General features: G+C 39.2%; 1 protein-coding gene across 1 annotated transcript in view; it reads left to right on the top strand.

Annotated features, from left to right (window-relative positions):
* The window catches only part of LOC140277944 (receptor-type tyrosine-protein phosphatase epsilon-like), a 56,363-nt gene that overhangs the window by 9,872 nt on the left and 23,689 nt on the right, over positions 1–22,802 (top strand). Inside the window, exon 2 of the mRNA XM_072372797.1 lies at positions 18,775–19,031. The gene's annotated coding sequence lies outside the window, so the exon portion shown is untranslated. The remainder of the gene's footprint in view (positions 1–18,774; positions 19,032–22,802) is intronic.

Here is a 22,802-nt window from a genome sequence, read left to right as displayed (position 1 = left end):
GAACAAAACAATTACTCTGAAGAATGGTACATTTTCTGAGGCGTTATCGACTAAACACTCAACAAAGAATTAGAACAGAGATGGGAAATGATTGTTTGCTGCACTCCTACAGTACATTGGATTTTCCTAAAATAATTCAAAGTAATTATAAATCCAAACCATTTTAAAGAAAACTTATTTCAGTCTTTAAAATTCTGCACAGACATCCAGTGCATCTCACTGTCTGCCTGTTTTGCATGTGTATTACTTGTTAAAAAAGTAATACACATGAAAGTGTATACAAGAGAAAGTGTTGCCATACTACCTCTCCAAAAAGCAGGGATATGTGTCATCTCTGCATTTTTCTGCCACAGATACTTATAACATGAACATCTTTCAGTCAAAAGAGCCCAGTATCTCTTCAATCTCATCACATAGTGTTGCTCTGTGGGGAACGCACAGTTGTTTTAATCTTGTATAAAAAGACCAAACTATGATATTTTGTCCAAACCCTAACCAAGAAGTTCTTAGTTTTAGTACCCAAACTTAATAAACCAGAGAGTGACCATGAAAACAAAAAGCTGCTGTCACAAGTAACTTTTTGTTGTTCAAGGCTGTAGTTTCTTATTGAAGATGAACTCCAATGTGGTCCTCTTTATGAGAGTCATTGATTTATGTCACCCCAGTCTAACCAGAAAACATGTGCTGGGAGCATCTCCAAAAGTAGTGTCACAAGCTATGGTTGTAGTTCATGGCATGATTGGAGTCAGCTCATAAATAGTAAAGTAAATTAATTTTGATAATGTTGAATTTAAAAAAAAAAAATTTTAAACATTAAACTTAACCATGTATATTAATTCTACCCTTAAACATTTTAACATTTAACTCCTAAAGGTCAAAGCATGGTGCCAAGATAGACACGACCTGTTCGGTAGCACCTTTTCTTTTATAATGCTTTAGAATTTCCTCTCTGCTTTTATAGCAGCACTGTCTCCTGTCAGTTGCATTTCTAAAATGGATGATGAAAGACTGGTAAAGTTGAAAAATAACCAGGGGTTATAAACAACCTATAGGACCCTTATACCATCATTAAATCCTGTCGGAAACGTATTGCTCTTTTGGCAAGAAACCAAGTTTAGTTGCGTGTTTCTCCACAGAGTTTAAAACAAATATTTGAATGTGGCTGAAAGCATTTTTATGGTAAACCCCTGAAATTGTACAGCTGTGACCACTGCTGATGTAAATTGGTACCTGCATTAATATTTATTGAGGGTACAAAATGTAGGAATATTACAGTACGGTTAGGCTCTATATTGTCAAAAAAAACAAAAAAAAACCCTCACCTGGCAGCCTATCAAATGTGCAGGTTTTCTGCTGCTTTCGATGATGAAATTATATGTATTTTTTTTCACCTTCATTATAAAAATAGACAATGATATGGAACTTATAGTTAAAGTCACCACAGCCAGTGCAACCTTCCTATTGGTGGTAAGGCAGGATTGACACAAACGCGAAGCCTTAATGCTTGAACGTGGGCAGGTCTGATGCTTGGAACTGCTGCCAGACCATCAGATGCATCATTAATCAGGCAGTTTGATTGATTTGCGTCTCTGTTGCCACTTGGACCATTCTGTGCTAGCAGCAAAGCAACGGACCCAGAATTCAATTTGGCTGCCTAAGGCGTCACTCCATTGTAAGTGACTGAGAACCAATACCATTGATGCTTGAAATTTGTATGTGTGATTCCTGCCTAATGAAGACACTTGACAAGTGTCTTATGATGCGCTGCAGTAGTGCGCCACTGGTGTGTTTTCAGCTAAACATTAACTATTTGTAAGAAAAGTAAGAAAATCTTGTGAGTGCGAGGGGAAGGTACAAGGACTGTGGGACTGTAGGATGGGGCTACAGTCCCACATTTTAGAGTAGCAATCTTTGATATGAAGGTCTGTGGAGTAGTGTTTTCCATCATTGCCTCCTTCATTGTGGCCAAATGATCACTGGCAAAATGCAGAAAGCTGACAAAGATGATCGCTATTAGTCCAACCTCAGGCAGACATGAAAACGTTGAACACCGCCCCATTGATGTTTTGAAACTTATACTGCCCCAGTGTAGGTGATAAAGTCAGAAAAACATAGTAGTTGTACTATTTCTGAGCCGTAGTTGTGAAACTTTAATGTTTTGCACTGGAGGCCAATGTAAGCATTTGACTTTCTGTCACAAGATTGGGTTAATCACCAGTGGTATGACATGATGATGTCTAACTCTGGTGAATGGCGTGCTCAATGTGGGCTCTCATCACATGAAATGATTATTAAGTGTTTGTAAGGAATATATATATCTATTGGATATCACTCTAGAAAAAACTTATCTATGTCAAACACGTTGAATGTCTATAAAAATCGCTTACCCACTGACAGTGTGCAACTTCTTTTTCTTACTAACCACACTGATCTGTCACAATACCTGGCAGAGATGTGCCCATATGCAGCCCATTACACTTCACTAAGAAAAAGATCCTGATTCTAATCATAAACAAGGATCTTAAGATAATCTACTGACTTAGAAAGAGATTATTAAATGAGGCGTTCAGCTAGCCATGCTGGAACAGTAGGTGGATAAATGTTTTTGACCTTTAGTTAGAAACTAAACTTTAGTTTTGAAACTGTCCAGTTCAGAGAGGAGCAAAACCGACCATCTGTTAAGCCTTCCCTTAGTTCAGTGTTTCTCAATTCCGGTCCTCATGACCCACTACCCTGCATGTTTTCGATGTTTCCCTCCTCCACCGCACCTGATTCAAATAATCAGCTCATCATCAAGCTCTGCAGTGGCCTGATAAGGAGGCATTTATTTGAATTTGAACTGCCTTAGTTACTGTTTGGGGGCCTGTCAGGCTTTTCATTCTTGAAAGTAGCTCTGTTCTTTTACTTATTTGAAGGACTCGCTCATCAGACTTTTGTTGCACTGGGTGCCTGATTTCAGGGTGTCTTATTTATGGCTCGCAATCATGATTGCTGACATTTAAATTCTGTGAGCCAAGTGATAGATTCATGATTTTATTTGCTGTAATGACAAGCTGAGATGCCATTCAATAAGTGGCGTGATGAAATCGTTGGTTGTGAAATGTCAGTCTGTGGAACTGCCTGCAGTGTAGCACTGCCCTTTGTGATGGTTTTACATTCTTACCAAAGATGCATCTAATTGAACCACCTATGTCAACTAGACTGAGTACATCTCTGAGGTGATCCCTTTTAATATGTCTAGAATTGAATTAGACTGAGGCGTCTCCCAGAATCACTTTACCCAAGCAACATCTTTACTTGAAGTGTAACCGGCTGTGCTTGTTTATTGCAACTACTGTTGGAATAATGAATTCTACTGTACATCTGAATTAAAATGTTACGTTATCCGTGTTGGCTTTCACTAATCTAATCCATGGTGCAACTGCAGTGAGCTGTTTTACTGCTTTTGATAGGCTTATAACAAAGTGTCAGAAAACAACTGGGGTGAATTCTGAGTCACATCAGCTGATTGGCAGCTATTCTGATGTCATTTGTTTTTGTGGGGCAAGGACAGGTCACGCTGACTGCTCTGTAGTCTCTCTTTCTTTCTCTCTCAAGTTTCCCCTACTTTGTTTCTTTCCATTGCATTTTCTGAAATCACAAATTATGTTTTATTTAAATGAAAGGAAGGCAATCTCAAACTGAAAAAAATCAAGTAACTCTTTCTATATCTTCATTTTCATGCTGGATATGAAACTATACTTTGATCTACCCTTGGTTGCATGCTTCTTTAAATACAGAGCAAAACAAACTACTGCAAGTAATTTCAGAACAACATAATCCTTCAATGTTCCATAAAGAGGACCACCATGCCATAAACCAAATTTCTTAGCCTGAAGTTGGAGCAAAATGAATATGACAAACAACAGTGCTGCTAATATATCACTGTCTTCTGCTTCTGTGCTTACATTAAGCACAGTTTCAGATGTCTGTGTGTAAAATCTTTGACTTTTTTGGTGAGAAGCTTATAAATTATGCATCAAAAGCACAATAACACTCACAGTGGCCAAGATGGTAAATTTGTCATCAGAAGATATGTGAAGTTGTCTCGGCAGTTGGGTACTATTTTATCACACGTTTGTGTTCCTGCAACAAGATGCTCTAACACTAAATTTGTTTTTAATACAGACCAAATGTTTTAATGAGATCTCTTCAGAATATGAGACACTTTATTGCCAGTTTAACCTGTTTTTCAACAGCTAACTGCACTAATAGGCTAATTGTCGTTGGTTAGGTCATAATCTCACAAATCCAGTAGGATTCTGGGGGATTCTGGAGGATCTTGTGTCTCGCTGTGGGCTGCCAGTGCTGCCGCTTGTCTAATCACTCCTGACCCTATTAGAAATGAGTCCCTCTTTGTTACTGTGCGGTACTGTCAGTTCTAGGGGAACAAAAAGTGCCATTGTCTTTTATTGCTGTGGCTGGGATAGAAGTAATCTGTAGGCGCAAAGCTGCTACAGGATTGCAATAATCCAGATTCTGTATTACTGACAGTCTAATCTGCACATTTTTGACCCTCTGTTGAGGCTGACATTGCATCGCTGTTATTATTTTTTGCTTGTGTAAATTAAAAGGGATTTCCATTTTTGCTGAAGTCATGAGGGTGCAATATCCTGTTTAGATTTTGTATGCTGTGCAGCCAAGATGCTGCTTTTGCTGAGAGCAGACCAGACAGTGCAGCTCAGCCATGCTGCTGGATCTGTCAATTGATCAATTGATTTACTTGAATTCAAGGTGTTCTCCTGACAGCCTAGTTAATAAACCACGTTTTTTTCTCTTTCCCTCTTTGAAAATATTCCTGCCAATGAGACCCATGTGCCTGACAAAGACAATAATTGCATGCTAAACCATCATGGGTTGTGAGCTCTCATGCAAAACGTGCAGTAAGGGCAAATGATACAAATGGAAAAATGGTGATTCTACATGACATGCCCTCCAAAGGCACTCTTTGTTCACAGAGGGATGCAGAGATAGATGAGAAGATGTGTGTGAAATCCATCACACAGCTGCTAGCTTGGCACAGTGATCCTAAACCCCCCTTTGCGACCAGAACCCCTCCTACACTTTCTTATCTGCGCTCCTCAGAGCTGTGCACGTGCAGCCTTTTGTTTACAGCTCTTTACAAAGATCCACACCAGTAATCCCCGTGACAGGTAGCATGACACTGATGAGACCCAAACCGAGCAAACCCTTTTAATAATGCCAAGTCTGATACTGAGAATTACAACAGAGAATATGTCCAACAACACCAGCATCAGAAATTTAGTGATGTATGCGCTACTATATGACTAGTAATATGCATTTGTATGTTTCCATTATACTCCACGTCCTATTCTATTTAAGTAGAAGTTATTTTTGAAAAACAACGACGAAAGAGTTATTTAAGAAAAAGATAAACAAAGGAGGTCATTGTCATGCTTAGGATGTCACCATCATAAACATGTACTGCTGAATGTAGTTTCTCTCAGTCGTCATTGCACATTGGGGAATTAGTGATAAATACATTAATAAGTCCACAGTAATTTGGATTACCATATTTTTTGTTTTTCTTCATGAGGCTGGTAAATTTAAGAAAAGAAAAAGGTAAAAAATGAGCGTCAGCACATCTGCAGAGCAGGCAGATGTGTCGGTGTGGCTGCTGCGAAACATTCCTGATTACCTGCAGATACAAATTCTAGTTTATATAGTTATTATTTGAAAAAGTGCACCTCTAAGTGGAAAATAAATCTTTTGCAAATGTTTGCAATGCAAGCATAGTGTTGAATAAGTGCTCATTAAGTCTAATTTATCACTGAATTATTGGACTTTCATGAAATGCAAAAAGCAGCAACATAATACAGTATCTGATTTATCTGCCATAGACTGCACTGTTTTTTTAATTGATCTGCATCAGCTATTGTAAAACCCATATCACTTTACTGCTCACAGAATATAAATGGTTTTCATTTAAAGAGGGCCTTTCAGCTTTAGCTAGATTCTGATAGCTCTTTACAGTGTGTTGTGTTTTCTGTTCAGCCTTTCACATACACAAACCAAAGGTGCTCTGCTGCCATCAGCAGTAAGTATAGATAGTGTGTTCCCGTTCACAGTTAAGCTGAGAGACTGTTATAGCTTGTTTAGGCCATGCTGTCAGCCTGGTGACATTGTCCTAGCACACAATGTCAGGTTAATCAATTTATTGACGAGATATGTCCATCTGATACATTGAGTGGCAATATCACCTCCCGCAGCTTCTTAGTACTGCACTGTTTTTTTTCATTGGTCTATTATGGCGGAGCAAAACAATCAACAACTACTTTAGCTTCTGGTAAATTAGTACCAGGTTGAGTGGTGAATTAGACCTCTATACTGCTTTGTACATTTCATACGTTCTACAAGCTTTACTTTTTCTTACAAATGAGATGAACCCTTCCTTTTTCTCCCGTGTGATTAGTATCTTCCTCAGTTGTTACTGGCTTCTGGCATTAATTTCAGGTTAAAGATCACAACAGGAACTGTGGAGCATCCATAGATCACCCTGGCCAGGGTATATATACATGCAGGAGACATTTGACTCAGTTTAATATGATATCATGACTAATGCAATCTTCTTAAAACATTTGTTTTTCCTCTAATATCATGTAAACACGCTGAGTGTCTTGTTGGCATCAGGAGAGACTTTGGCCTCAAACTGCCTCCATTTTGATTAGTGGATGACCTACCACCCGATCCGCAGTGTTGTAAATATGACTTTATAGTACTTTAGATTTACAGATAAGGCGAACCCCCCCCAAAAAACACTGATGTCTTGAATTAGTTGAAGCTAACAACAAAGTCCCAGTGTACATCACTGTAACTGGTTCACTTGACATACAGGATTTAGCAGTTATGACCCTTCTAGATATCCTTATTATGAGATCATTCATCATAACCTGACAGTGGATGGAATTAAGCAACCATTTCAAAAATCTATTTTAAAGGGCAGTATCGTAAAAGTACCCATTCAAAAAGGAACTATAAAGAAATGTAACTGACCACGCAAATAAATCAGTTAAGGTGGAAAATAATCTCACCTGTCTGTGTAACCTGAGTTAATTTATCAGTCTCATCTGCTGAATTTATTATCACGTCACCAAAGCAAAGCCTTTGAAATGTAACATTATCTTGAATCAGCAGTTCTGGGTTGTATGAGAAGCAAATCAATGGTGTCGCTGCTCGAGTGTGACTTGCCATCCATCAGTCTGTATGCTGACTGGAGCAGCTACTGTAGATGATGTGCTGAATGGCCAATTTCCTGTTACCTGTTAAAGATAGAGTAGCACAGCTCCTCTCCTAGCTTTTTCTCACATGATTTCCCTCAGGCTTGCTGTAATGCAGGTAGGGAAAAGATTAAGATAACGCAACACAGATTTTGCATCCGTAATCTGAGCCCCTGGATAGTATGAGATCCGAGGGGAAATCCTGTTTTTGAATTTGTTTGATTTGTGGCAGACAGTAATCTTATACACCAAAGACCAATATTGAATCCTCTCAGGCCTGTTTGAGATGAACACAAAACTCTTATTTTTAGACATATCAAGACTGTGATCCCTTTGCCCTCTGAGTTGCTCCTCCAGTATGTTTCACGTTACATGTCAGACGATCATGCTGCTGAGTATTTACACGACTGCTTCCTGGAAAGAGTGTAGGGTGGGGGGTGCAAATTCCCCTCTGTCTGATTTCTAAATTGCAGTATTTACTCATGCACACAACCCTGCCTTTAGATTAGCTGAAGTGATGCCTTTGAAGAAAAAGATACAAAGAGGTTTGAGACCTTTATGTCAGGCGTGGCTGCTCACTGCTCCTAAGTGCAGTGGATGTTACTCTGTAAACCTCCGTATCCTGTTGACTTAGGGTTACAGTGTGTTCTTCCTATGAGCTCTTGCTTCCTGTTCCAGACAGACGTTGCTTAGGACAGAATGAAAAGGATAGCAACAATCTGAACAAAAATTTAATCTTTGAGGGTTTCTCTTATTAAAAACTGTGATCCAACGCAACACGTAGGATACAGTGTCATGTCATCCTTTCATGCCAAAAGCAACACCTAGTTGGTGAAACAATGGACTTTTTTCCCCTTTTTGTATGGCTTGTCTGAGCTCTGCTGTCCTTTTATGGGGGTTTTCCATACAGATTTTTAGTTCTGCCTTCATCGAGGTTCCAAGTGAGCTGAACTGAACTCCTGGCCACGCTGGCACCATTCCTTGTTCTCAGAAGACACAAATCATTTGGAAATCTGGCTATGATTTTTGCATGGACTGTAAAATTACATGCATGCATTTCATAACAGTGGGCTGATATCTTTTTAAATTCATGAGCATGGATTACAAATCCAGTTCAGTTTAATTCAGTTTTAGCTATATAGTGCCAGTCATCTCAAGGCACTTTAAAGGCACAGTACAATTCAGTCAAATTCATTATAAATTAAAGAGTTATGATTTACTCATGGCTTTCTTTTCTCGGCTTACAGGAGGTGAGATCTATAGGACTCAATTGTTATGCTCCAGAGTATGTCCAACAAGCTTCCACAATGTGATAGTAACTCCTCACACATTTAGTTGTTTTGGGCCTTGTTTCTTTGTCACAGTACTTTTATGCTGCACTGTTATAATAGCTGCTCTGATAGTCAGATAATCCAGCCTATGTTGACAGGGTGAAAAAAGTAGAGAAAAGCAAGCAGATTTGGGAGCAATTAAGTTGTACCACGGGGTGAAAAAATCATAAGCCATGCATTAGGAAACAGAAAAGAAAATTAAAGTAAATATTCCAATTTTTGTACAGTCATTAGGTAGACACAAATAAGACTTTAAGTGTTACTGTTCTTCACCAAGAAAATTTGATCCATTTAACATTTTGTTTGTGTGTTATGGAGTATGGGTGCTGCCTCTTTGTTGTTCCTCTCTTTCCACTTTATGTCACATCTGGCTTTATTCCACTCAATTTCATTACAGAGCTAGTCATTTTAGAACACTAACACTAGGCTTGTGACTATGAGACGCACCCACACATAAATGTTCTTAGTCATAACTCACAAACACACTTTTAGTGTGCCATTTTGTACTTCAATCTGACCTAATATGCCACATGTTCGGGCCAGCACTGACCAAACGATGATGTGTTAATGTAGCCAGAGTTGTCACACTTGACAGGAAGTCACCCAGAGCTGTTCCAGTTATGGCTTTTTCCAGCTGCTGTATCTTTTTGTTTTGTTATTTGACCTGCCCCCCTCTCTCTTTTCTACCCCCTGTCTTTCTAGTTCTCACAGACCAGCTAATTTTATATCCCCACGTTTGCCTGTAAACCACAGTTCACACACAGGATGTGATCTAAACTGTTTCTCTTCCTGCTTGTGGACATCTAGCCCTCTGAGTCAGCTTCATAAAGATTCACAAAGATCTGAAGCCATGAGTTCCTCTGAGCAGTTGTCATAGGAGTTAGGTATACAGATACAGGAGGGGCGGTCGTGCTAAGGTTTTAGGTTATATACACTTGCAGCAAGAGTGCCGATCATCTGATAAACAGCTTATTTTTTCTGTAGCAAATGCTCTAAAGTGCATACAGAAAGCCAGTCCTAAAAAAGAGAATTGTTATTTTAGTTCACAATTAGATCTGTGTTTTCATTTCTTACTGTTGTTCCTTGTTTTTGGCAGTCTTCATTTCGTAACTTTCTTGCAAATGTGTGAAAACTCTCCTTTCCCAGACAGACAAGACATGCTGCCTTTGGCTGTTGCCATACATACACACAAATAACTTGAGAAATCCACTGCTTTATTTCTTACCCCCCCACCCCCACCCCATTTGTGTGGGTGCCCATGTTTCTTAGTGCCCATTAATGTCAGTCTGTATGTGCGTTGTCTTTGTGTGGGTAGAACAGGATGATATGTAAATGCCTATGTGTGCCTATGTGTTTTCTTCTCCCTTGTCCTTGAGTACTGCAATTTCTCTGTCATGAATATTTACCACATGGGGTTCATGGAGTTTAGATGTTGCAGGGAATCCTCAACTGGGGGTTTGTTTAATCCTAACCCTGTTCTGTCTGCGCAGCTCCAAGGCGCCTTGGAGAGAAACCTTTGGGAAAGGATGTGAGAGCAGGAAGGGAATGGAGACACCACCACTGAGGTGATGTGTATCGGATTGCTGGATGGAGCGCTGAATAATATCTGTCTTCACATGTAGCGCTTCTAATGAACTGAGGATTTTTTACAGCCTGTGGCGCGCCATAAGTCTTATGACTGAGAATTGGATTGACAGACTGTCTAGACTGATTCCATTTTGTAGTTGAGCTTAATAAATCCTAAATAAATACAAAATGATATAATAACTCAATAAAGAAATGAATATGTCAATAAGTGCTACAATAAAATCCCTAAACCATATATTTGTGCTATTAATAATCTATAGAATATGAGATAACTTATATTTCTGCTTCAGTTTCCAATTCTGTTCATTTTTAATTCCTCTACTAATCTACTTAACTTTCAATTCCTTTTATTGATTTTATTCATTTAATATTATTTATTTATATACGGTATATTACTGCTTTTACATTCCTGTATGCATTTCCGTCTCTCATTATGTACATAAGGGTTGGCAAATTACTTTAGCGCCGAGCTTAAATTGCCTAAAAGCAGTTGGTCTTGCAGTGTTGTTTTTTGTTCTAACACTTTGTGGAACAGATATATACAATACTCACAAAAAGATATTTGGCTTTTGGGTGAAATTTATGGAAAATTTAAAAAGTTCACGCTACAGTGATATTAAATCATGAAAGTAGGGCATTTAAGTAGAAGCATGCACTGATGATTTCTTCATCTCAAACAGTTTATTGAAACAAATGTCATTGTCTCAATAAGTTGTCATGTGCCTTTGAACATCAATTACAACTTGTCAAACGACGTCTCATGCAGTTCACAAGTCAACTTATTGTCTGCTGAGGCATGGCATCCCACTCTTCTTGAAGGGTGGCCCACAGGTCATTGAGGTTCTGGGGTACAGCGTTACGAGCCTCTACACGGCGACTCAGCTGATCCTATAGTGTTTCTATGGGATTCAGGTCTGTAGAATGATGCGACCTCGATGAGCTGGAACATTGTCATCCATGAAGATGAAATTAGCCTGTATTGTTCATGCAGGTGCACAATGACTGGAGTAATGATGTTATTCAGGTCGTATGGGCTTGTCACTGTACCATTCACAAAGTGTAGGGCAGTTCTGTAGTGACTAGACAAACCTGCCCACACTGTGACACCGCGGCCACCAAAGGCTTGTCTGGTGACAACAGTAGCTGATGCATAGCACTCTTCTTGATGTGTCCAACATTGTTGGCAGCCATCATTTCTGCTCAACGTGAATAGACTTTCATCAGAGAACAGCACTGAGTCCCACTGGTCCCTCGTCCAGCGTAAATGCTCCCTGGCCCATGCAAGACGATGACACCTGTGCCTGGTGGTGTGGTCAGGTACCCTTGCAGGTCGTCTAGCACACAGACCAGGCTGGTGTAAACGGTTTCGAATTGTCTGACGTGACACTTTAGTGCCTCTCACCTCCCTTAAATGTGCCTGGAGTTGCCATCCAGGTCCGTAGGGCACTGTTCACAATGAAGCGGTCATCAGTGTGGGATGTGGCCAAAGGACGTCCACTTCTATGCCTTTATGTGACTCTTCCATTCTCTCTGTATCTGTGTTGCAACCAGCTGACGACACTCTAAGATCAGTGGCCACATCCGTCCTTAGAACTTCCTGTTTGAAACATTGCAATGGTGTGGTACTGTTGATCAGTTGTTAGGTGTCCTCTTGGTCTTGTGATGTCAAAATGTGAACCGCATGATGAGGACCAATTATAATTGAACCAGGAAATGTATTGGTTGATTCATGGATCAAACACCTGCTGGGAATTTTGCCGTTAAGCTCCTTGTTAGAGAACAGCAACCGGTACAAAAAGTACTAAAACATTGAACAGTTGGACATGTGCATTCAAAAGTTTACAGAAGGTCACAATAAGTTCACCTGTAAAGGTTATAATGCATTTAGGTTCATCCTGAAATTTCACCCGAAAGTCAAATATTCCTATATTTTTGTGAGTAGTGTACATTAAGCAGATCTATTAATCACTGAGAGAACAGTGACTGTCATAGTCTGTTGAATAATCAAGATATTTATATCATAGCTGCCGGACAGGAAATACTCTTTGTTCCTCTTCTATTTCTGGTACCATTTTATGAAAGAATATCTGCACCCTGATAATTAACCAATAGGTGAGAAACAAAGCCCATCCCACACTCTGAGAGACAGCCCTTGTTATTTGCATGATGAAGGAGAAATTCATACAGAAACGTCATCTGAAAAAGAAAACATGGAAATAAATGGGCTTGGTGAAATCTATAGGGGAAGAAATGTAAATTGTAAAAGGGAAATTAGAGAAAGAAATTCATTGACATTTTGCTCGCACCAATTGGAGATCCCTCAAGCAATGCTTTATTTTGATTCCAACCACTGGCTACAACACAAATTGATTGACATAAAAGTCAAATTATATTGAGCACAACGATGAATCTCTACATGCTAATGTATTTAAAATGAAAATGCCACCATGCTAGTATTTTATCAGGATGCTCTGATTATCATTTAATTGAATTCAATTTAATCATATTTTATTTATTCCCAAGGGGAGTTATATTTTTTCCTAATAAATAAGTAAAAGACATTCATTAGTAATTATAAACAGTCATTGTATAGAACTTTAGCCGTAGGCAGGTATGGCCTTCTTTGTTGCTGCAAAGCTGAAGAAGCCTCTGGTCGAAGACACTGTGTTGGGTAATCACTATGTTGTGGAGGGTCTTTTCCATGATCTTCAATATTCTTCTGTGCAAGATCATCTTGATGGGTGCCAGAGCAGTTCCCAGTATAGCCAGCCTTCTTTATCAGTTTATTTGAGTCTCCGCCTCTGATGCTGCTGCCCCTGCAGATGGCTGCAGTGCAGATTCCACTCTCTACTACAGATTAATGGAAGATATTTGTATATCTTCTTCTTCTCAGTGTTGGACATTGAATGTTTTAGGCTTGCTCAAGAATTAGAGTCTGCTCTGTACCTTCTTGCAGGCAGCCTCGGTGTCTTTACATTCTCGTCTGTTGTTCATGTGAACACACAGATGTCTGTAGTCTTGCACTGCCTACACCTCTTTTGCAAGGACGGAAACAGTGTTTGGCTTTTCCTACTCTGCACAATCCTCTCCTTGTTCACATTCATGAGGTGATTATTGTCACACCATGCCAAAAAGCACTCCACCTGTTCCCTGTTACTTAAACAGGGAATACATTTGTAAGTATTAAAAATAAATGCATGTACTGAATCAAAAATATTGGACATATCAAATATGAACATAATGACTTTTCAGACAGAGAACTAAACTTGCCTCCTAACAAAATGTATAATGGCTCCATTGAAGGCTCCATTGGCCTGCAGCACAGTTAATTTTCAAATGTACTTGAAACATACTTGTGGCCCTGCATAAAAACCCGGGGCTCTCTGAAGACAAACAGAAAACATTTGTCGCACAGTAAATTCTTGTTACAAAAATATCTGATAGTTGTGAAGACATTTCACATAAAAAAAAAAGATCTCCCTCAATGAAAAATCAGGAAGTTGAAGCAGGAAATTCATCCTTATGTGATGAATACATTTATTTACTGCTAATAAATGAAGCATTCAGGAGTTGTAACACATGATCTCAGCAGCAGATCCTTGCTTATTTTCTTGATTCACTCTTGACTTTTGATTTTCTATCTCGGAAGCTTTTTCCATCATTGTATTGGTTATTGATCTTTGGAATCCACAGATGAGTATTAAGTCAGGGTTTTTCATTGATATACTCACTATATTAATAACACTATTGATACAGTCTGTCACAAACCCAAGCTGGCAGTAAATGGCCTTCCCCTTCTTGGGGTCTTTTGGTAATTTCCAGATACTTGATTATAACAGCTCTTCCAAACTTGATTGGCAAGTTTAGAAGAGCTATATATGATATTATCACATTGAAATCCTGCTTTCCTTGGTAAGGGCCACTTGTTGGTGCTCGGCAGAGCTGGATGCCAAGATACACAGGTGTGCTTGGAGGACTGGGCAGACAGGCGATGAGCTGACAAAATCACACTCCTATTTGCAGCCTGTTCTCTCGCTCTGCAACATTAATCCCCAAATGTGAGGATAGCTCATCAGGGACACAGCTTCATTCACATCTGATTACAACAATATAAAGTCCACACACAAATTTATTTCCTTCACTGTTATTTTATATAATTTAGTTTTATATTGAGGGTCTGATTCTGTCCTTTTCAGGTTTGGATGTAAACACCATAAATCACAATGTGCTTCACAACTTCTCTCACTTTCACGCATCTCTAACACTGACTTGGTAAAGCAGGTGCTAAACTGCTGCTCGATCGTAATTAAAGCCTCATCATTATGAATATATCACCACCTTGTCGGTGTTTTATTTGTTTAGGTTATGCAGCATTTTGGAGGCAGTCGCAAAGTTTTCTTTTACCTAAAGATTAATCTGTGTATGTTATTGTATTTTTTAATCCCTCTAAATTAGTTTCTTGTGACAGTTGATAAAGGCCTGAAATAGAGAAAATTCTTAAGAAGTCATAAGAATAAAATAAAGATTAATCACAGCTGGGTATGTGGCCAGTTTTGCACAGCTCTTCCATTTTCCTATACTGTTGTTAATATACAGATACTGGGATTATTTTGTGACCCCTTCCAGGAGGTCCAAGGCTTCTGGAAGCATGTGTTTTTTGGATGTGACAAACGGTGTCATGTCAGAGAGTCTGTAAACATTGCTCAGCTCAACTGATTTTGGAGTTTGATAGAGACTTAGTGGGTTCTTTTTCACTTCAAATCTGTGTGCGTGTGTGTGCCAGCAGTTACCCTCAAAGCTTATCTCTATAAATGGATTTGTGTTGGTGTACTCCGAGTTCTTGCTATGATGGTCTAATCTGATTTATCACGACCCTGCAGAGATGAATTAGTTCAAGAGTGGCATGTTTGTATCCGTTAGCTTGTATGTGGGTGTTGAAGGTGTCCATCTATCCATCCAGCTGGTATTTGTCGCCATGGTGCTATTTGACCTGAGCTTTGGGGTCAAGTATAGCAGCTATATGAGAGTTTCTGGGACACCTTTTTTTTTGTTGTTGTTGTCTGTAGCTGTACAGCAAACCTCAAACCCACAGAAGTTTTAATGAAGATCATAATGAATTAACACTCAAATACAGTTATAATTTCATGAAGTTCCTACATATATATGGATCAACATTTTTGCATTTTGGTGATGTGATCAAGCAACGTTTTATCACTTCTTTGTGTTTTTGAAGTCCATGTTTTTTTTAGCTTCAAACACATAGTACCCTAAATACAAATAATAGAGTTTTCATGAGTAACAGGAAATGTATTTTATCGTTCGTAGTTCATATTTTTCTCTGTTTATGGAGTCATACATCAAAGATTATTCCCATTTATTCATAAATGGGAATAGATAATAATCTATTCCGTATACGTCTACATTGGTTTTGTATTTTGGTTTTATATGAAATTATACTTTGATGGAAATGATCAACCTGATGCGTCGGGTGGTTTGCCAGACAGACCCATTGAAGCACTCATTCGTGGGCATTGTGTGGAAAAGGATGGGCAAACTTGAAAAGTTACTTGGAAGATTGAATAAACCGTCTATCATGGGAAAATGAACTTCAGGCAGTCAAATAAAAAAAAAAATCAGTTCTGTTGTAAAAGATACCTTAGAAGGGACATATCATTGAGCAAGTAAGATGTTTGAACTCACGACCAACTTAGAAAAATAATAACAGTGAGTAACATTCAGTGAGTCATTCAGCTTTGCAGATGAAACTTATGCCACTTGACTCACTTTTTCAGGACATTTTCTACTAAACTTTAACTTCAGAAGTTGCTGCATTCGCTTTACTTTGAAAGTGTCACAAGTTTGGACTCCTTATAACACCCAGCTTTGCAGTGACAAAGCTTAAGCAGCGAAGCAATTGAATTTAACAAGATGAAATATGGATCCACGCTGGAGTTTGGTTGCTGGGAAGATAAAAAAAATGTAAATGCACAAGCACATAACAGATGGCAGCCATATAATTATGAGCCTGTTAGGTGTCAGAGAAACCAGGAGCAAACAATGATTAGGATAAATGTTGCGGTGGGGAGTTTGCAGCATTAGCTAATGATTGCTAACATTGCTTTTAAAGTGGAACAAAACAGAAGTGGCTGGAGTTGGAGAGGGAGGGAGAAACAAGAGACAGACAAATGAAAGATGTAGTACTAAATTAGAAAAGAAGCCTTGCAGTGATCAGTTCCTATTTCTATCAGACTGTATCTCAGTACTCCGTCACTGCCATTCCCCTGGATGTTAGGAATCCTGATGCATTTGGAGATAAGCAGAAGAAGATGCTGCACGGATTAAACCACTCTGCTATTTGACTCACTGAATTCTGCTCGCTGTTATTGTGACCTATACTGTACTTTTAGACGTGTCCAGAATGGCTACTTTTTCTTCTGGATTTCCACACCTTGGTCTCATAAAACACACGATATTACATATTACCTCAAAATATTTTGTACATTCCGTGCAAGTTGCACTGGCTAAATGGATTCTCTTGTGATTGTGATATTGCAGATTTTGTGAGAATCCAGCCAAGCAGATGAAGATAATTCATGCCCATTTTTAAGAAAACAGCAATTATTAGTTATTTTACTACAGTTTATAAGCCGTTTATAAAGAGTGCTTTTCTGATTACTTGCAGCCCATATTTTCTTTCCTTTATGACTTGTGTGCAATTTGACTGTCAAGTAAGAATACATTTTACATGGCAAATGGTTTGTATGTCTTGTAGAAGTTACAAGCATATTTATGTGGTATTTAATACATTCACTGTGGAAATGGCTGTGAGTGTGAGGAGGTAATTCATTGACAGCAGCTGACTGTCATCATGAGCTGCCTTGTTTAGCAGATACTGTTGACAGTTCTCACACTTGTTCTCTAATAAATGCAGAGATAAAAAAAAGGTGCTACAGAAGAAACATTGTTTCTGTTAGGAGATAACCTGAGGAAGCCTCTTGTAACCTTCCTTTCTTTTTCACCTATCATAAATGTCTCCCCTTACCTTTTTCCAAATGTCCAGGAAGATTTTAAGTAGAATATAGATTTTGATCATGTTCCATACAGAATGTGTAAAACTTAATTTTACACATACAGGTTGGCTGCATTCAGCAGCTTTCATGTGCTGCAGTATTTTCCCTAGATGTTGTTGAGCGAGATCAGCTGCATCTGATTGCATTAAAGAAAGGTTCCTCTATTATTCAACAGTTTGCTTTATCCGACTCCACTCTGTCAGACCTCGTATGATTTATTTATGAACTTTGAGTTTATATCCAATTTCAAGAACTCCCTCAGTGTTTTCCAATAAATTAGGTTTTAATCTATGTTATGTTCTTAATTTTTTTTAATACAATTCACTTGTCCTGCCAGAGTTTTGACCTCTTAGCTTCTTCTGTTACGCAGCGATCATAGTTATCCCTCAAGCATGACTTCTCATTTAAGGGGACGTCACAGTGCAAATGTTTCTCTTGATTTCAAGAAGGAGGCAAGAGGGATGCAGGAGATGTGTCCTTTAGTTTATTGTTACAGCTTAGAAAATGAGAAACAGCAGAGAGAGATACCCCCCCCCCGCATCTTCCTTTAGCTTGGCTAGACAAGCCAGTCACCATGGCAACCATAAGGCATGTCTACCGCTGTCTATAAATGGCTAAGTTGCAGGAAAAAAAGACGTGAGCTTATAGTTCTGAGGTTTTTCAGTGATCATTTATCAAGAACTTAACTGAATAGCCCTCAGTACAAAATCCTAGTTTTAGATGACGCTGTGAGGTTTCCAAACAAGAACATCCAGATCCACTGGCTGTTCCACTAGCTTTCCAAGGTTGATAAATTGTGTCCCCATTTCCTCACATATACACATGTCCTCCCCTTACTTTCCTTTTTAGTTTCTCATTGGTCAGAAAGGGAGGTGTGTGTATACTAGATGGCAACCAGCTGCAATCTCCAATAGAGCTAATACACAGTTTGTGCCAGTATTTTCTCAGACAGACTTAAAAAATCTCTCTTTCTGGGACTAAAGTGAATAAATTGGCAAAGAGAACAGAGGTTTTATTTAAAATTATGCTCCACATTTGGCATATTTAAATATCAGGGGACTGTTTTTTTCCAGTTAAAAATTAGGTTAGCCTGGATACCAAGTGCTGCACGCTTTGAGTGCTTGTTTTAGACTGTTTTTTAAAAAAAATGTATATTTTAAGCACTCTGCAAAGTGTTTCCCATACCAAAATTAAGAGATTTTCTTCAACATAGCTACATTTTTTTGTTGAGCCTCTTTTTTTGCACTTTTCTTTTACTTTGTGTCATCTTCAGCATGAGAGATGACTCGTAGTAGATACTCTTTTCTTAGCTGACATCTTTAGAGGAAGCTGTTCTCTACTCTTAACTTTACATTCTTCTGCTTTCTACAAACTGTTCCCGCTCAAGACAGGAACAGCATCACAGTTGCCCCATCCTCCAGCTTCTCCTTGTCTTGTCTTGCTATCTTGAGTTATTAAATGTTAACATTAACATGTGCTCTGTCCTTCTCACTTTTTCCCAAACTGAAGGAGGCGAGCATCCATGTAAGGCTTCCAGTGCTGCTCCTCAAGAATTCAAGCTGGCTCCTACTTGATTATCTGCAGGATAAAAGAATCGTCTCTCCTCACTGGGCTGTGAGAGCACGTCTCAGTCCGCTGCCCCTGGCTTCTATACAACTCCTCACTGAAGACAGTGACAACAATGTGACCACTGCTCTTGGTCAGAACCATGTGACTTGCTATTATGGATCTGAGAATGAGCACACACTGAACTGACACTCATCCAGGTAATTCAGCACACTCTTAACTTCTACATACACAGTAGTTCATAGACCGATACATTGTGTAGAGATTGCTGATATTTATTTTTCAATACTTTAGGTTGGCCTTTGGGGATCATTTAGAATATTTCACAATTTTTGAGTTTCAAAGCACTGTTCTTTTATTACATCTTGATAGACTTTTTTTTAAATCTTAGATTGATGGCATGTTGTAGCCTATCCAGTAACTTCCTCATTTTTGGATATTGAAAGCTGCACCCTGTGCTGACTTGTAAAAGAACCAAGAAACAGGAAGTGAAACACAGATGTGAAACAGGAGTGAAAACAGAAGCCTCCATAAAATAGTGTGCCGCAATAGAAACACCACTAAGACGGATATGAATTGAAGGAATTTAAAATGCTGTTGTTTCCATGTACTTTAGATGTGACCGATAGTATGTGAGGTGAATCGGTCTCTTGTGGCTTCGGGCTTTGTTCTAACATCTGTAACCTAAATCAGGCCTTTGATTACCTTACCATATGAAAATACAAGAATTGTATTGCATTGAGTATTGTTCATATTTGAACCGATACATTTTCTCCATTATTGGAATATCTCTGTGATCATTATTTCATTTTGTTTTCTTAACCTCACTGGTTTCATTGGTGTTGTACCTTTTCCCACCTTCCATTTGATAAATTTAAAATGTTCTTAATAGAGAAAATTGAAATGGAAGTGAAACTACTATCACCCCGTTGCACTGTAGTCCTTAAATCTTCTTTGCAACTATTCACTGTGGTTAAAGCTAATTAAGTATGAGACCCAGTGTTGCAATGGGTTTGGCGTTATCGCTCATTCCCAAATTTGCATCAGGTCCCAATTCCAATGCAGTTATGTGCTTTCAATCCATTCCTACAATCACCAGCCTCAGTCTATCACCAAAGCATAGCATGAGCATAATCTCAGATGCAACTTGGGTTATGCTAACGCTGGTATAAATGCTAAGTTACTTCAGCTGAGATAGTGATTCACTGTATATCAACTCTGCATGCTTGGGCATAAGACTGGCCAGAATGATTTTTATTGGTTTAAAGAAATGTAAACAAATTAGTGCATTTGCTATTTTTGTATATTCCTTCTATTCCAGACTGTCAATGCAGTACAGTAGACCATTCTCCAGCACTGAGATATTTGACCTATTGAAAGTGAAGGTTTAATGTAAAAAAAGGATTCTTAAACCTATACAGTGTTTGAAAACAGCTCCCGGTTTTCTAAAAGATTTGCACCTAAGGAAACACCTCTATTGCTCAGCGACACAAGAAACTATACATTTGAAATAAAAAACATCTAAAATTGTAACTGACTGACCTTGCCATTACAATTATAACTATATACTGAAAAAAAGCCATTTGAGTTGATCCACATCACAAATGAAAAGTAATATCACAGAATTGTCTGAAAGGCAGATGAATGAAGCAGATTTTGATGTAGTAGTTTTTACCGCTGAAATAAACAATAGTATTGGCTTTGGGAATATTTAGGTGGAAGAATAGAAAACAAGACCACTTGCTAAGTTGGAAGGAAAGAGAAGGAGAGGACACAAAAATGTGTGCCTGCGTCATTGTCCGTCCAGCTGTATGTGCATGTCCACGTTTCTCGTCCGGGGGTTTGTCAGGAGTGTGTGGCTAACTTGCTCCCATTTCCCCTCTGAAGCAGAGCAGTACAGGAAGGCTGGCTGCACAGGAAAGGAAACAGTCTCTATCAAACAGCAGATGGAGGACAGCATGTGCTTACACTGCAGAAACACACATATAAATAGAGGTGCACATGCACACAGTCCTCCTTTTACAGCAGCTTTTACTGGGAATGTGACCCAGATCATACGTTGCAAATGTCATCTGTGGAGAATCTTTAGTTTTTATTAAGTTTTATCGATTGAGGAAGATGGAGAAGACTTTAGCATTTGAAATGAACTTCTAGAAATGTTACAGTAATAGCAAGTTTTTTTTTCTCGTTTGAGGGTTCTTTTGTCCCCTTGATTTGATGTCAAAATTTAATTCCACTCACTTTATTTATATATTACGTAAAGCTGCCACAGACTGCAGCTTCTCAATCTTCATCCCAAAGTTTTGTTCACAGAGGGCTCATGATTTGTAAGGTATGAAAATCACTTTCCAACAAAGTCTAATCCTCTTTTACTAAGCCCAGTCTGCCAGGCTGGTTGAATATTTCAATTTATCTCAAGAGTATAGTTTCAGTCTTATCTTGTGAGTACACTACAGAGCAGTTGCCTCTCTGGCCTACAGGTCAGGACATACTTGTCTTGCTGAGATTTAGTAATACCAAACATGTCATCTCCTCCTCCCCCTTGTTCTGTCTTGTGTGTATTTTCATGACTTCTGATGGCCTGGCATGCCTCCATGCCCCTGTCAAGAGCTATTAACCACAGAAAAGGTCTTCCCCTGCGTACAGCCTGCCTCACAGAGCTTTTGTACAGTAGTGCATGAGGACTGGATGTTGCACTTCCTTTCTCCAAGTGGGAAGTGAGCTCTCCAAAAGGCCTCCAACTTAGGCTCGTCATTTGCTCTCTGTATGGTCAGCGTGTGAGTGGGTGGGTTTTTCTCATCCGTGTAACAAGCTTGCTTAGGAGGGAGGACAATGAGGCTCACTATGGTGCCCAAGGCCTCCCTGAATGACTCATATTTCTATAGAATTCAGTCCGAGACCAAACAACAGGGTTACACAATGTTAATCAACAAAGTGCTGTTATAATGTTCTCTGCAGGGGCCGTGATCCTGCGAAAGAGGATTTTGAGAAATGTGTTAGGTGGATGTTCGTGGCCTGGGTTTGTCTAGCATAATTACTGTGATTACGCTTCCAGTTGCTACAAGGAATGCTGTTGCTGAAATCGGCTATCACTGCACCTCCTCTGTGTATATGGACTACGCTGTAAAAGGAGTTGTTCTGTTTTTGTTTTCCTACTTGTTTGTCCAACCTGCCGTCGCCGGGAGTGTGATAAGGGAGCATAAAGGAGCTGTTATTCCTGAAGATGAATAACTGCTACTGTGAGGGGCCGGTTTTGCTATGGCAACTGGAATTGTGCAACAGCAAGAGTCTTGCTTCCTATGCAGACAATCCGGGGACATGTCAGGAACCAGAAGACAGAGTCATCCGACTCCTTCCAAAGAGAAGGGTTTTATAGTCTGCGTCTGCACCGAGCGGATATGTCTGCATAGCCGCAGAGTCTTGCTCCTCATCCTCGCAGCACGGGCTCTTATCCCCTCTGGTCCCTCTTCTCTTCTTCTCCACCTCCTCCTCTCTCTTTTTCTCCCTCAGAATCAAGTGGCTTTTTGTTCTCCCGCGGTGGTGCTTATCGCTTGTTTCTCCATTGCCGCCCTCCCCATCTTTCTCTTTGGTAATGAAAGGATATTTTGGGGAATAGATCTTGTCTTCATTGTGTAGATCCAACAACAGTGTGTTTTTTCATGAGAGTCAGGTCTGTGTTTAACCTCAGTCCTAGTGTTAGTGCTGATGTTAGATAAATCTTGGGCCAATTGAAAATCCTGTGGATTGTAATGATTACAGGCACTGACACTGCAGTTTATTTAAATTTCGGTGATTGAAGTGGGTTTGTTTGTCCCACAGGATTTCTCAATTGCCTGTTATTTCTGTGCTTGGTAAACATAAAGATGAGCCATACATTCTCGAGGGAGACAGTTGGGTTGGTCGTAATGTGCTCTGAAATTACACTTCCAGATGGCATCTGAGTTAGCAGTTATGTTTGTGCATGTAACTAT

The sequence above is a fragment of the Leuresthes tenuis genome, unplaced genomic scaffold, assembly GCF_036924035.1.
Source record: "Leuresthes tenuis unplaced genomic scaffold, fLeuTen1.0.hap1 SCAF_20, whole genome shotgun sequence".
Lineage (NCBI taxonomy): Eukaryota > Metazoa > Chordata > Actinopteri > Atheriniformes > Atherinopsidae > Leuresthes > Leuresthes tenuis.
Note: the sequence above shows the minus strand (reverse complement) of the source record. Positions and strands in the feature narration are given on the sequence as shown.